Below are 13,287 nucleotides of genomic sequence, written 5' to 3'. Positions count from 1 at the left end.
TCCAGGATCACACCGTGGGCTGCAGGCGGCACCAAACCGCTGTGCCACCAGGGCTGCCCTAAAAATCTTTAAAAAAAAAAAAAAAGGAGCCTGTGGGAGGTGGGAGGAAGGAGTTTGATTGCCATCCTTGGGATAGTAAGAGTTAAAGCTGGAAGGACTTTCTGGAAGGAACTGGGAAGCCAGTGTGAAGCCTCAACTCTGAGAATATGTAAGACCCTGGCACCTGTGCAAAGCCTCCTATGGGGCCTTTGTCAGGCCCTGGCGTGTGGCTCCCCCAGAGTTCAGCAGCCACAGCTCTACAAGTGGAGATGCTGCTGCCCTCTGCAGCCACACTTGGGGGAGGAGAACCAGAGGCCTGCAGTGGGTAGGGCTGGCTTAGGAAGCCGCAGAAGTCATTAGAGAACCAGGGGCTCTAGGAAGGCAGAAAAAATGAAGAGGGGAAGGGGTGGGGGGAGCCAAAAAGGGGCCTACAACCTAAAGTCTGGGCCATCAGGCCTCACAATATAAGCCAAAAAAGACCATGTGATGAGCCAGGGGAGCTGTGGGCTCTCAGAGGCAGGTCACAACCAGCCATCAGGTCCTCTCTGAGCAAGTCAGGAGGTGTTAGGCTGCGGGACGTCCACAGTGACATGACTAATTATAAAGAGTGCTGGGGTCTGCCCTGCTTCCTGCACACATGCCCCAGACCCCACCCCATCAACCTGCTCCCTACTCCTCCTCACCCCCTCTCATATCCTCCTCAACCTCAAAGGGTTCAACCTTGGGGCATGGAACTCTTCCTGCCCGATAGCAACAGAGCCCTTTCCTACACCATTTCTGACTAGATCATCCACGGAGACAGAGGACACAGTGGAAGGGTCTCTCCAACATCTAGGGTCTCCCTCAAGAAGGGCAAGGAGGTCACCATGAGGAGACGCAGGGACTCTTTCACTAGCCAGCCCATAAATCTACATGGTGTCCAGGGGACCTGTGATCTGCATCCTCCAGCCTCCCCTGTGTTCATAGCTTCGGGCTGCAAAGGGCATGTCTGTCTTTACACGAGAAAGCAGCCACCACAGGTTAAAAGGAAATGTTGGAGCTGGAGTCCTACCTTCAGACTCCTGGCAAAGTGTGGGTTGAGTCATGAGCTCTCTCCCACTCCACCCAGGACAAAGGTGCCTCAGGAAACTCAGGCCCCTAATGCTCCCCACCACTCCTCAGGAAGAGCATGTCCTGTGAAGACTACCAGGAGGCATCTCTGCTCGGCAGAGGAAGGCCTAGAGCCAGGGAAAGGCGTGGGATGTGCACACGTGGTGTAGGGGCCAACATGGGACCAGCAGGAGAGTTCCAAGGAGGCCAAGTGTGGTTCCACAGCCAGAAGGGGCCCTGGATGGCCAACAGGGGGGCATGGTCAGTGGAGGCCACCTGCTCCGCCTTCAGGAAAGCAGTTTCCTGAATTTGGTGGGAACCTGGACTGGATGACCTCTTGTCACTTCACTCTTCAATACCTCACTTCCCTAATGTTCAAAATCACAGGGTTGGGCTGGACTCATTAATTTGTGTAACAAACATCAAGGACCTGGCTCTGGGCCAACAGATAAAAGACACCGCCCCCACCCCCACCCCTCACCCCGGTAAGAAGCGAGGAACTGATCTCAATGCAGTAATCAGTGTTCTGAGGCGGGGAAGTAGTAGTGGACACTGCTGGCTATTCCCCAACATGCTTCCTTTCCTTTCTCAGCATTAGGACCAAAAAATTACAACTGGTATGTGTGGTCCAGAATAAAGACTATGTTTCCCAGCTCTCTTGCAGCAAGATGTGCCTATGTGGTTAAGTTCTTTCCCATGGGACATAGGGCAAAATGATGTGTCGTTTCTATGAAGTGTTCTTAAAGGGAAAATACACGCCTTCCTACCTCCCCCCACCCCCCCACCCCCGTTTACCTTCATGCTGCCTGGAATGTGGACTTGAGGGCTGGAACTGAAGCAGCCACCTTAAACTATGAGGTAGAAGCTATGTGTTACAAATGACAAAGCACAAGATTCCTAGTGTTGGTACAGCTGTCACAGCAGCTGTGGACTACCCATGTTTGTGCTACTGTTATTTGGAGTTCTCTGCACTCACAACTAAACCTAAACACACCTTAAAAAGAAGCCATTATTTAACACTACTGAACCATACACTTAAATATGGTCAATTTTATACATTTTTACCACATTTATACCATTATTTTTACCACAATAGGAAAAACGAAGAAGCAGCCAAAATCAAATTCAGAGAGACAGAATGTAGGTAGTTAATGAGCTAGGGAAGGAGAGAACGGGGGGAATGGGAAGTTGGTGTCTAATGGGTATAGCGTTTCAGTTCTGCAAAATAAAAAACATTCTGGAGACAGATGGTGGTGATGGTGGCACAACACTAAGAACCATACTTAACACCACCAAACCACATCCTTAAAGATGGCTCAAATGATGAATTTTTTGTTGTGTGTATTTTACTGCAATTTTTAAAAAGCAGCACCAGCAGCAGCCTAGGCACAAGGGAACTTTCTAGAATGCTTTCATGAGTGCACACTTGGTGAGTCAAAACTCATCAAATTACATATTGAAAATGGGTGAATTTCATTAAATGTAAATTAAACCTCTATAAAGTGCTACGGGAATACATAAGTAGACCCTTAGACCCTTTGAGAGGCTAAAGGGCTTCCCAGAGGAGGAGTCATAAGTAAGAGTGCAAATAGCAGACTCTACTATTTTATAAGCTGATTACAAAGAAAGAAACTTTATTCCTTCTATATCCCGAAAAACATGGGAAGAGGCAGGGGAATCTATTGTGGGTTCAGTCTGAAGACAGGCCTTAGCCCCTCTTCTAGGGCAACTCACCACTGCTGGTTGATGAAACAGCCCTCCGAGCACATGGGCCCATCATAGGGTCCCTGACCCAGTCAATACTCATTCACACATTCACTAAATGAACACCCCATGCCAGAAAGTATAATACCCTGTGCAGGATGAGAACAGAGCAGTGAATGATAGAGACAAGTTCCTACCCCACGAAACAGATGCTGTCGTACAGAAGATCACATTAGGCAAGTAAACCAATGAATAAGTCTGATGAGTATAGATTGGGATCATCTCCATGTAGGAAGTGATAAGAGAACACTTCAGTTAGGATGCCCAGGGAGAGCCTGAGGAGGGGGCCGTTGGGTAGAGACCTGGAAGGGAAGTCAGCCTTTTCAAGAACAGCAGGAAGTGCACTTAAGCGGCAGAACAGTATGGGTATGCTTGCTCGAGGTGCCCAGGAAAGAGGTGGTACACAATGTTGCCCAAGAGGCAGGCATGAGCCAGGTCCCCTAGTGCTTTGCAGGTCACAGTGAAAAGTTTGGATTTTATTCTAAGGGCAACACGGAAGTGATAAAGATTTGACCTAATGATGTTTTTAGAAGATCGCTCTTGCTGCTCTGTGGGAAATGGATTGGAGAAGGGCAACAGTAGAAGGACTATTACAGGATTCCTAAGGAGACACTATGGCAACTTGGACAAAAATTCTAGCAAAGTAGAGGGAAGTGGTGACCCTTTCGGTACATGCAAAGTTAAAACTGAGAGGCCTGGTGAAATATGAATAAGGTCTGTGGATTTTACTAATATCAGTTGTCCCATTTGGACATTGTGCTACAGCTATGTAAGATATTACCACTGGGGAAAACCAGGTGAAGGGTACACAAGATCTCTTTATACTATTTTTTTTGCAACTTTCCATGAATCTCTAATTATTTTTAAATAATTTTTTAATTCTCAACAGCAAGCACACACCCAACAAAAAGATGGCAAGTACTAACTCTAGAGGGAGGAAAAAAAGGAATTCTAATCATAGCACATTATCCAGCTGAGCTGTAAACAACACTCACATAGTCATACCAACATATAAACACTAAGCCATGGTGAGCATGAAACTTTAACCCAAAGTTGCGATAACACTGTCCTGGAGATGCAAGAAGGGGGATGAAGCAGGCATATGAAAAAGCTAAACCTATTTCCACGGGTGAAAGTAAACAGATACTACTTAAAACTGAAAAAGTGGAAAATAGCTATCAATAGCTATCTATATGAGAATTCTAAAATACAGATGTAAATAGCAGAAAAACTAACCAAAATAGTTGAGAGTGATTGCTTTGGGAAATGAGAATTTAGAATGGGGAAACAGATTGCTTTTACACGATAAACCTAGTAATATAATACTTTTTTCTCTGTAAATACATCAGTTTACTAGGCAATAAAAATTAAATAAATTTAAAGAAATAGGTTGAAGCCTGCCCTCAAAGGACAGAGACTTGCTTACTAGTGGTTTGCATGGAAGTGAAGTGAAGGTGTTGGAAGGAGGGGACAAAGAATCCCGGATGACCCCTAGGTTTTTGCTTGAGCAATGAATGGATGATGATGCCATCTGCTGAGCTAGAAAAGGCTAGGGGAGCAGGGGGGTGGAGAAGTGGATGTATTAAATCTGCAAAGCCCATCCAACACCCAGACAAGAAGATAGCTGGATATCCTAGTTCTGGGCACAGGGGTAAAGTCAGGGCTAGAGATAAAACTTGATAATCAACATTTGGATGGTAGGCTCAGATTATGGAACAAGTGAGACTATGCAGGGAGACATTATAGAGAAATAATCAAGCCCAGGCCTAGAATCTGAGGTAGCCCAATATTTCAAGTATTGGGGGAAGCAAAAGAGATTAAACAGGAGCCAGAGAGGGAGGAAAAAAGCTAGGGGTCCGTGGAGCCACAGAAGAAAAAGTTTAAAAAAAAAAAAAAAAGCAATCAATGAGGTCAACTGCTGTTAAGAAGTCAAGTAAAGGGCAGGGGAGAAAAAAAAAAAAAGTCATGTAAAATGATTAAATAAAACTAAGGAGGAGGAGGTGGGGTCAAGAAGATGAGGAGGACCAAGTTGTTGGTAGCTAGTCTCCAAAGATGACCCCCTCTATAAGCCATGCCCCCCATTGTAATCCCTTCCCCTTGAAACCGGCATGGCCCTGTGTTTTGCTTATGATCAATAGCATATGGTAAAAGTCACGCTGCATGACTTCCAAGGCTAGGTCGTAAGAAGCCTTGCAGCTTCCACCTGTTTCTCCAGGAATGCTCACTCTTGGGACACTCCCTCTTAAGACCCAGCTGCCATTCTGAGAGCCTAAGTCACATAAGTGGCCATGCGTAGGCACTCCAGTCACCAGACCCAGCTAAGCTCCCAGCCAACAGCCACCATCAATCGCCAGTCATGTCAGTGCACTGTCTTCGATGTCCAGCTCAGCTGAGCCTTTGGATGACTCCAGACCCAGCTGCTACCAACCGCAACCTCATGAGAAAGAAACCTCAAGTGAGAATTTCCTTCAACCACAGCCGCATGAGATACATTAATAAATTGTTTAAAGCCGGGATCCCTGGGTGGCGCAGCGGTTTAGCGCCTGCCTTTGGCCCAGGGCACGATCCTGGAGACCCAGGATCGAATCCCACATTGGGGTCCCGGTGCATGGAGCCTGCTTTTCCCTCTGCCTATGTCTCTGCCTCTCTCTCTCTCTCTCTCTCTGTGTGACTATCATAAATAAATAAAAATTTTAAAAAAGTTAAAAAAAATTGTTTAAAGCCATTAAATGTCGAAGTGGTTTGTGATATAGCAATAGATAACCAGACAGTGACTTTAACAAGTGCAGCTCAGTGGAGCTCTGGTAACAGAAGCCAGACTGCTGTGGCAAGTGAGGGTAAATGGCAGAGTGTGGACTTCTTTTCAGGATGTCTGGTTGTGACTAGTGTGGGAGGTGGAGTCCAGGAGAGCTTGGTTTTGTTTTGCATTGTTTTTTAAGATGGGAGATACTGGAGCACGGTTGTATGTTGGTGATGATTATTCCTAGAGGCAGAGAAAGACTAATGAAAAAGAGGAAGAAGAAAGCAAAACAGTAGGGTCCTAGCCCAGAGGGAAGGATCTAGAAGGAGGAGGAAGGCAAAGAAGACAGGGGAAGTGAGAAGTTTTGAGAACTTGAAGGTGGGAAGGTCAGGAGTTTTCACAAGCAGCTAGGTCATCAGCTGCTTGAGAAGGTCCGAGAGATGGAGGAAAGATGAGACTGGTTCGAGAAAAATAGATAATATAAGAATCATATCAAAAAGTGGGTGTGGTAGAATTCTAAAAACAGCCTCCCAAGATTCCCTACCTCCTAATCTCTGGAGTCTGTAAATGAGACAAGACGTCATCCTCATGACTGTGTTATGTTATATGGCACAGTAGATCTTAAAAGAGGGATGTTATTAGGGTGCCTGGATAGCTCAGTCCATGAAACATCCGACTCTTGATTTTTTTTTTTTTTTTTTTTTTTTTTTGGCTCAGGTCACAATCTCAGAGTTGTGAGATCAAGCCCCATGTCGATTAAGATTAACCCCCCTCTTAAGATTCTCTCTCTTTTACCTCTACCTTCTCCCCACCCCCCAAAACAGAGAGAGAGAGTAATACACAGAGGCCTACCATAATCACATGAGCCTTTCAAAAGCAGAGAATGTTCTCTGGCTAGTGGCAGAAGAGAAAAAAGAAGAAACCAGAGGGATCTGAAGCACAAGGGAGATTCAACATGCCACTGCTGGCCGCTTGGGAAGGAATGTGGGCAGCGTCCGGGAGCAGATAGCAGATCCCAACTAGCAGCCAGCAAGGCAACAGGGACCTCATACCTACAGCTGTAAGGATGCAGATTTGGCCAACAGCCTAAATGGGTTTGGAAGTGGATTTTTGCCCTGAGTCTCCAGATAAGAGCCAGCCCCACCTATACCTTAATTTTGGCCTTGTGAGATACCGGCCAGAGAACCAGCTGATCCCACGGGATTTCTGACGTGTAGACTGTGTTGTTTTGAGCCACTAAGTTGCTGGGCATGAGCCCTGACACAGTCAGGACACTCCCCCCTCTTGCTGTAGGGCCTTCTGGGGCAGCTCCACCCCTCATGTGCGGATGACTCAGCCTCTCAGTGTCCTCCATGTCCTAAGATGACGACAGCTGTCATCACAGCTCTGGCCTTTGTAGCCTCCTGCCATCTAGACTTGAGCTGTCCACCATGGCAGCCACTCACCTCGGGTGGCTACTTAGATGGAAACTTAAAGGAATTACATTCAAGTAAATTAAATGTTCGGTTCCTCAGTCACACCAGTGACATTTCAGGTACTCGACAGCAGGGGTGACTCCTGGCTCACCCACTGGACGGAGCAGAAATCATCTCCATCCTTACAGGAAGTTCTGTTGGACAGAGCTGGGCTGGACAGTGGACAGGAACCATGGCTGTCTGAGCCACTGCCCCTCAGCAGTGGCTGAACTCATGAAAAGGAGGCAAAACAAGAGGGCCCTTCAGGGCACACCTCTCAGCCACCCTCAACTCCAGCCCCAGGAATGCTCTGAGTACACCAACACCTCTGAGCCTAAAACATAGTGTGGTGAGGCCCAAGGAGGGGAAATTTTCTTCTTACCGCTAGGCTGAGGCACCCCAACCCCCCACATTCTTTACTTCCTGCCTCAGCACAACTGACAGTGGAAGTTCACATCCTTCAGAGGAACACCAACACGCCCTCCCCCGCAAGGGCGTGGTACGGCTCTAGCCCTAACCAGCCACTCACACCGTCATAACACATGCCAACTCGGTACATTGAGCAATGACCATATTTGCCCACTGTGTGGGACATCAATACGTCTGTAGGATGCTCCTTGTCCACCCAGTTTCTTCTCACCTCTAGCACTTCCTGTCCTCCCCAGTACCCTTTGTCTTGCTCCCCCCCGTTTCTGTAAACACCTGCTGGGCCACAACCAGCAAGTGTTCTGCACAGAACACTCACAACTCAGGGCAAAGAGCGATGCTGGGGTGGCTCAGTTGGTTAAGCTTTTGGCTCTTGGTCTCGGCCCAGGTCATGATCTCAAGGTCCTGGAATCGAGAACCACATTAGCGGGGGGCAGAGGGGAGGAGCAGAGGGGAGGGTCCCTACTCAGTGAGGAGTCTACTTGTCTCCCTCCCACTCCTCCTCACTACGATCTCTGTCTCTCATATAAATAAATCTTTAAAAAAAAAAAAAAAAACTGAGGACAAAGAAATGCCTCTCTCCCCACTTAAAACTCCAGAGGTAAGAACACAATTCTGATTCCACCAGACTTAACATCCCTCTCAGCCCTGTGGTAAATACTTGCTTTATTTACACTGAGAAAACTAAATAACACTTCATAGTCATTTTCCCAAAGCAAAGATTTGGTCAACCCCAGGATGAATTGAAGCCCATCTCTCTCTAGAAACACTGAAAACCGCTTAACAACTTTTAAATGCTGGCTTTCCTGTATCCTCTCTATCAAGGTGCCAAAAATCATACAGCCCAATCTCAGGCAGGCCCCCCATAAAAAAGGCCCCCCTAAACTAACTTGAAGACCATGAAGGGACCAGCTGGGGCCATACCAGCTGAAAGACCTGAAGCCAAGAAGGCATCGGATATTTGGAGAAGGAATTTGAGCTTGAGAAGAACCCCAACTATATATAGCACATGCATCAAAACACACTAGATTTACCACACTCCTGTTGAAATGGCAGGGCAACTCTGAAAAGGTGAAATCGCTCAGGATGATCATACATACATTACTGCTAATTTAAGACATGTAAAATGCTACTGATACTTCCTTTGCTCAGTGTGCTAAATTTTTAGTGTTTGGTGTTAGTGAACATAAAATATGTATCAGGCATTTCAAAGGATACTCAGTCATCCTAATCTTATTTTTCATCAAGGGTCTGCAAATGCAAAACCTCCTACTGTTTAAGCAACTCAACTGTCAACAGCTGGGGAGGAGAATCTTGCCCGAGCCAGGAGAAATAAGATAAAAACCCTCAAAGAAGTCAGAAGCAGTAGGGATGGAGAAGAGAACCTTAGGGAAACGAAAGAGATAAAATCAAAAAGATACGGTCCCTAGCAGATGTAGGGAAAGTGATGAGATAATATTTCTAAATGGGATTTTTTTTTTTTTGCTTCCCTTTCTCCACACAGTCCCACTTTAAGCAGCGAAGCTTTTGCGTGTATGCCTCAGTAAAGGGATGAGACGGCAAAAACCAGGGGAAATAATGGGAAGCCACTTCCAGCTTTTGTATTTCAATTGCCTGGGCCCTTGATAAAACAAAAAGGACTCAAAACCCTGTACCAAAGATGCAGGGCAATCTCATGGGTGAAGCCAGACCTCCCACTGGCATTATCCCCAGCAGACAAGAGCCAGAGAGGAAGAAATGGGAGTACAGATGTTGGTGGGTTCTGCCCTCAGGGACTTCAGGATAAATGACTACAGAGGATAACCTATTTCTGAGGCAATTGGAACCTTGGAAAGGGTCACATTCTCTTGCTACCCCAGAATGATTCCTATGTGCCCAAGAGTGACCTGGAAGTTGGTAGCTGAGATACACCAGACCTAAGGAAACCATGCAGGCAGAAATCAGGCAAGAGATATCTCAGTGGATACTTGGCTCGCTATTTTAGAACAAGGGCCACTTCCTCTAGTGCTCTGGCAAATACATATGGGACATTCTCCCAAGATTCAGGCAATCACTGAGGAAAGGAGGAGTGACTCCATCAGCCATCTGAAACTAAGTGTCCACCACTCCCAGTAGCAATGTAGGTATATTACAGGGAAAAAAAAAAAAAAGATGTTTCCTGCATCTCTGAGTTGGTAGACTAAGATAATAATCCCTCTGTAAGAATTAAGGGAGGGGAAAAGTTGGAAACCAGCAAATGTCTAGCTAGAAAACTGGATAGGTGACGCCATCCGCAGATGTTGGGAATGAAGGAATGGGAGCAAACTGAACAGGGAATGATGGAGTGAAGGTGTGGATGTGTTGAGGGTAAGATGCTGACGGGGTGTCCAAAGGCATGTCAAAGGCAGGTGGATAATGAGTGGTGCTCAGGAATGAGGTCTACCTGAAACGACAGGTTTTGGCATCACGGGGTCCACACGAGTACCAGCTGATGGATGAGTAGCAGGTCAGAGTGATCTTCTCGTGCGCTCACTAGATGCCAGTAATTGCCGTAAGTTTTTTCACGTGTATTAATAACTCATTCAATCCTTAAATCAACCCACTCTGTGGGGCAGGTACTCCTACGAACCTCATTTTTCCCACATGTAAAGAAACAGATAATCAATGTTTCAGGCCTCAAAGCGAATAAGAAGGAATCAGAAGTCACATCAGGAAATCCACAACCTGCTCATATGACGACCACCATGCTATAAAATAGACTAGAAGAGGAAGAAGGAGCTGGCAGGGGGAAAACCAGAAAAAGCATTATATCCTAAAACCCAAAGTACAAGAGGATTTCAAGGAGGAAATAGTGGGAGGTACCAAATTTGCAGTGATTTCCAGTCACTGATTATAACTAAACAGACCCACTGGGATTGTACACAGGAGATCCTAATGCCCAGGGGAGGGAGGTTTTCTGACATCTGAGGGATAGAAGACAAGTGGGTGTTGCCAGGACAGGGAGGTGGGGAAATAAGGCAAGCACGACTCTTCCAAGAGACCTGTGAAGAGGAAAGGACTAGAATCTACTCAAACATGGGACGCCTGGGTGGCTCAGCAATTGAGCATCTGCCTTCGGCTCAGGGCATGATCCCGGAGTCTCGGGATCGAGTCCCACATTGGGCTCCCTGCATGGAGCCTGCTTCTCCCTCTGCCTGTGTCTCTGCCTCTCTCTGTATGTCCCTCATGAATAAATAAATAAAATCTTTAAAGAAAAAAAAGAATCTACTCAAAGGAGAACAATTTGGAGACTATTATATGGTGAAGGGAAAGTCAGTAGAAAATGAAAATTTTAAAGACACAGGCCTGTGACAGCGACTGTGAACATGAAGAGAAAGAACACTAGAGACATTGTCAATCCAGGACTTGAACCTCACATGGGCCCTTGATGCTGACAGCCCCGCTGTATTTCCATAGTCTGTCCACTGTGCCGTTCGCTGGCACCATGCTTCTTAGACGGCTGTCACCCAGAAACCTGTCAGAAATGCAAGTTCTGCTCAGCGGCTGAGCATCTGCCTTCAGCTCAGGTCATGATCCTGGAGTCCTGGGATCAAGTCCCACATCAAGTTCCCCACACGGAGCCTGCTTCTCCCTCAGCCTGTGTCTCTACCTCTTTCTCTGTCTCTCATGAATAAATAAATAAAATCTTGAAAGAAAGAAAGAAGAAAGAAAAGAAAGAAAAAAGAAAGAAAGAAAGAAAGAAAGAAAGAAAGAAAGAAAGAAAGAAAGAAAGAAAGAAAAGAAAAGAAAAGAAAGAAAAAAGAAAGAAAGAAAAAAAGAAAGAAAGAAAGAAAAAAAGAAAGAAAAAAGAAAGAAAGAAAGAAAGAAAAGAAAGAAAGAAAAGAAAGAAAGAAAAGAAAGAAAGAAAAGAAAGAAAGAAAAGAAAGAAAGAAATGCAAGTTCTCCAGCCCACCCCAGACCTCCAGGATCAGAAACTTTCACCAGGCCTTTAACCAGCTTACGATTCTGCTACAGACTCAAGTGAGAACCAACCACCCTAGATGACTAGTTTATAACTCCTCCTCTCTCTTTAAATGTCCCCTCCTACTTCATCCCTATTCTCAGCTGACTTTGCTTCCTAATTCACGAACACAAAGAGGCCATGGGGGGTGGGGGGAGTGTGCCCCACTTCCATCACATGCAACCTCCTCCCTGCATCTGGGCCCAAATATGGTGCCTCCTCTCTTCTCGCTTTGGATGGATGCTTTGTGTCCTGGCCTGTACTGGATCCCCTCCTTTCTCACCACTTCAAGGACATCGCTCAGGCTCTCCTCCTCTCTCCCCCACATCACCAATGTTCCAACTCCACTGGCTTTTCTCCTTAGCATACAAGCATAGTTGTTTTTGCCATTTAAAAATTTTTCTTGGGGCACCTGGGGGGCTCAGTTGGTTGAGCATCTGCCTTCAGCTCGGGTCATGATCTTGGGTTCATGAGATTCAGTCCTGCATCTGGCTCCCTGCTCAGCAGGGAGCCTGCTTCTCCCTCTCCCCACCCCTGCCCATGCTCTTGGGGCACACATGCTCCCTCTCTCATTATAAACATATATAAACATATATACACACACACACATATATATACATCTTTTACATAAAAATATAATTTTTAAATAAAAATTTTTCTTGACCTCATTTCTTTTACTTCCCACCCAGTCTCTCTCCTTCCTTTACCACAAAACTCCTCCAAAGAGTTGTCCACACTGTACCCCATCCCTCTCCTCCCATCCTTGAGCCCGTCCACAGACTTTCTCACCTCACCACTCCACCAAAACCATTCTTGTCAAGGCCACCAACACCCGTGCAAATCAATCCCCAGATTCATGTGACCTAATCCATATACAGCATTTGACATAACTGATCTTTCCTCCACTGTACGTTTCCTTCTCTGGGCTTACAGCACACCACCATCCCTCAGGTTTTTTTCTTCTCTACTTCATCATAACCATTTATGTCTCTCCGATGGTTCCTACTCCATTCTAAAGCCATCTAATGGCGGAGAGCTTCAGGATTCAGTCCTGGCACATCCCTACTTGTCCTCCCTTAGTGACCTCCCCTAATCTCGTGGCTTTAAATAACAGCCATATGCTGACGACTCTCAAGTCTGTATCTGCAACCCAGACCCTGCCAAACTTGGACATACAACTGCTTTCTTGACATCCTGACATGCCTAACAGGCACCTCAAACTTAATATGTATTAAGCCAAGCTCCTTTCCTCTCCCCCAACCCACTTTCTCAGTTAATGTTCAAAAATTCCTCCCTTTCTCTCACACCACCTCATCCATCAAAAAACCTTACTGGCTCTACATTCCAGATACACCCAGAAGCCAACCACTCCTTACCACCCCTCCTGCTACCTATCACACTGACACTATCATCTCTCACCAGATAATTTTTGTGATACCCTAAGTGGTCTCCTGCTTCTACTCTGGCTCTTTTCAGATGTGTTCTCATATATCAGCTGGAAGGATTCTGTTAAAACAGAAGTTAGATCCATGTCCATCCTCTGCTCAAAATGTCTCCATACCTCCCATCTCAGAGTAAAAGTGGAAGGGCCTTAGGGCCCTATATGGTGCAATCCCTGCCTTCTCTCATTGACCTCACCTCCCACATCACTTTCTTCACTCCAGCCACACTGACCTTCTTCTTCTTCCTCAAAAATGGTAAGTGTGGAGCACCTGGGTGGTTCAGTGGTTGAGCAGCTGCCTTTGGCTCTCGTCATGATCCTGGGGTCCTAGGATGAAGTCCCATCGGGGTCCCTA

General features: G+C 46.2%; 1 long non-coding RNA gene across 21 annotated transcripts in view; it reads right to left on the bottom strand.

Moving 5' to 3' along the window:
• The window catches only part of LOC140631111 (uncharacterized), a 167,494-nt gene that overhangs the window by 135,605 nt on the left and 18,602 nt on the right, over positions 1-13,287 (bottom strand). Inside the window, exon 7 of one of the 21 annotated variants that reach the window (XR_012028770.1) lies at positions 10,869-11,005. The exons of 19 other annotated variants lie outside the window; for them this stretch is intronic. This is a non-coding gene — a long non-coding RNA (uncharacterized lncRNA). Of the gene's footprint in view, positions 1-10,868; positions 11,006-13,287 lie in introns of those variants that run through there. One more of the 21 variants, XR_012028768.1, reaches the window with a different exon arrangement.

The sequence above is a fragment of the Canis lupus genome, chromosome 3, assembly GCF_048164855.1.
Source record: "Canis lupus baileyi chromosome 3, mCanLup2.hap1, whole genome shotgun sequence".
Classification (NCBI taxonomy): domain Eukaryota; kingdom Metazoa; phylum Chordata; class Mammalia; order Carnivora; family Canidae; genus Canis; species Canis lupus.
The sequence above is the reverse complement of the archived record's forward strand: the minus strand, read 5'-3'. Positions and strand labels throughout refer to the sequence as shown.